Source organism: Zingiber officinale, chromosome 3A, assembly GCF_018446385.1.
Source record: "Zingiber officinale cultivar Zhangliang chromosome 3A, Zo_v1.1, whole genome shotgun sequence".
NCBI lineage: Eukaryota > Viridiplantae > Streptophyta > Magnoliopsida > Zingiberales > Zingiberaceae > Zingiber > Zingiber officinale.
In genome coordinates, this window is record NC_055990.1 from 157,610,152 (window position 1) to 157,612,917 (window position 2,766).

Here is a 2,766-nt window from a genome sequence, read left to right on the forward strand (position 1 = left end):
CTCCTTGCTCGCTCGCGACGGCGCCAGTTCTTCTCGGACGAATCCGCAGCAGGGGATCTAGGGCTTCTCCGGCGGTGGGCGAGGAGGTTCTCCGAGGGGTTTTGTCCACCTCCTTGAGATTGTCTCGTCGAGGAGCTTTCGTGGACACGAAGAGGAGCCAAGACCTTCAAGCTCTACCCGAAACCCTAGGGTTTTTCCTCTCCGTCGATTGTAAGTGCAAGAACAAGGGGTGAGTTGCTTCTCACCTGCAGTAGGAGTAGTTCCGCGATATTGATCTTCTTCTTTTCCTTTGATTTTGGAATATGATTTCAGTCCTTATCATCCACAGCATGCCCTTTGTTTCGAATTTTCTATGGAGCTTGCTGTCATGTTGTTGCCGTGAGTTAGATTTCTGAAGCATGTAGTAGGAGTAGTTTTTTGGACCTTGTTCTTCTTGATTTCCAAAACATGCTGTTAGAAGTTGGCTGTTAGGAATATGGTTCCTTTTAGTTCATTGTTACTGTAAAGAATGTTTAGAGAAGGTTTAATTCCAAAGCTTTATTCTTTGAAGTTTGCTGAATATTTGGTTTTCTTCCATGGTAGATAGAGAGCATGAAGATATGGTTGTTACTACCTCTTTAATTCCTAGTAGTAAATTCTTCCTCTAGTTGCATTTTTGTATAACAGATATATTCATGTAATGATATGCATGGGTACAGATTTAATGTATTGTAGCGTGAAGAATTGATATGTATATGTGTACAGAACTGAGCATATGATTTTAGATTTTATTTCCTTATCTTAATAAAGTCATACCTTTACCAAATTGTTCTAGTATATTTAGCTCCAGGACTTTAAGTATTAGATACCATGTTCTCTTTGATTTCCTGCACTCTCAATTCCATAGTTTCCTGCAAGTCTGTAACTTCTGTACAAAACATTGTTCAGGTTGCTATCATCAAAGTAAATATCACATTAGTTGAACATGAACTGACCTTAAGCTTAGGTTTAGATTTCCTTGATGATTTTACCTCAAGCTTGTTGATTGTATCTTTCGTGCCATTCTTGAAGTTATTGTTCCTTGCAGTTAGTAGAGCATGAGCAATTTTTTTCCATTTGCTAATAAATAAGCATGATCAGTTTAACATGAGCAGTGTTAGATCCCATTTTTATGCCTTCCTTATGGATTTGAGCATGAGTAGTTCTCTTTATTTTTGCTATATGCGAGCATGATTAGTTCTTTGCTTTGCTGTTTTCGAATATAAGCAGTCTTCCTTGTTTTGCTATTAGACTTTATTCATGCAATTATTAGTTCTTTGCTATTTCATAAGCTTGAGTTTCTGTCTTTGAGAAACTATAAGCAAGAAAGACCAATGTCTAGGCTTGATCTCAATTCCAGAAGTTGAATATCAAAAGCGCACACAAGGTGTTTGCTTAAATGCCAAGTAAGGGCAAGTATAAAGAAGTTATAGTTAAAAAAAAAAGAAAGTATTTTACTTTTAAAGGGCATGTACCGGACACAAGGTCCAAGGGATGGGCTCCAAGATGCCCCTAGGCACAAGGCCTAGAAGTTCCTTAGTAGTTTCGGGATTAGCTACCTCGACTCTTATTAAGGATGCGCGCAAAAAGTTGGTACAATACCGGGCCCAAAAGAAGTTTATTATTATTTTGAAGTATTAAAGTATAAATTTTTGAAACAAATGAAACGAGCTTCAAAGCTGTCTAGAATTAGAAAGTTAGTTTCTTGTTATTTGAAGCATGCAGTAGTAGTTTCAATTGTTTCCTTGCTACTAGATTATTCAGCATGAGCAGCTTTACATGTTTAGTAGTTTTACATGTTTAGTAGTTTTACATGTTTAGTAGCTTTACGTGTTTAGTAGCTTTACATGTTTAGTATGCTTCTTTTATTAGTTTATGAGCATGATAAACTATACATGTTTAGTATTTCAGTTAGTATGCTTCTCTTATTGGTTTATGAGCATATTTAGCTATACAATGATTAGCATTTCAGTTAGCATGTTTTCCTTTGCTATATATGAGCATGAGTAGTTTTATATGTTAGCATTCAGTTTTAGCATGTTTTTATTTCTATACATGCATATCGAGTTTTGGTGAGTAGATAGCGCTCACTAAGCTTTATGCTTATAGACTGCACTTCCTCCTACTGCAGATAAAGGAAAGGAAAAGATTTAGCAAGGAAGGTGACAATGTGGTGGTAATGAAGGTGTGTGATGGCTGGACTATGGGGAGATCAAGAGTTTGCTAAGGAATTGTTAAGACTTTTCTGTTTAGAGTTCTTTAGTTTTCTTTAAATGCTATTATGAGTTAAGATTGTAATTAAGTTTATTCCGCATTTGTAGTTGGGTTCTATTGATGGAGTGATATTGTCGTTTGCTATTGTTAGGGTAGTTTCCTTCTTTTATTTGTGATATTATACTGTGTGGTTGTGAAAATATAAGTTCCAGCCGCCTGTGGCTGAGTATAGTTTGTTTGTATTGATGATTTGGTCACCGGTACAGGGGAGACTCTACCGAAATTTTTCGGTAGGAATTCCTCGTGGTTTTTAATTATACCGGTTAAGTAGAGTTAGTAGTTAAGTAACGGCCACTCTTAGAGAGTAGTAGTAGTAGTAAGAAGGGTGGTCGTTACAGTTGGTATCAGAGCCAGGTTCCATTCTCCAGCATCACACACACATCAGCATCATCCTCGCCGTCCCCAAGTAAGAAAGTATTTAAATCCTTTCTTTATTCTGCTTTTCTTATTATTAACTGCAGTATAGAGTACTTG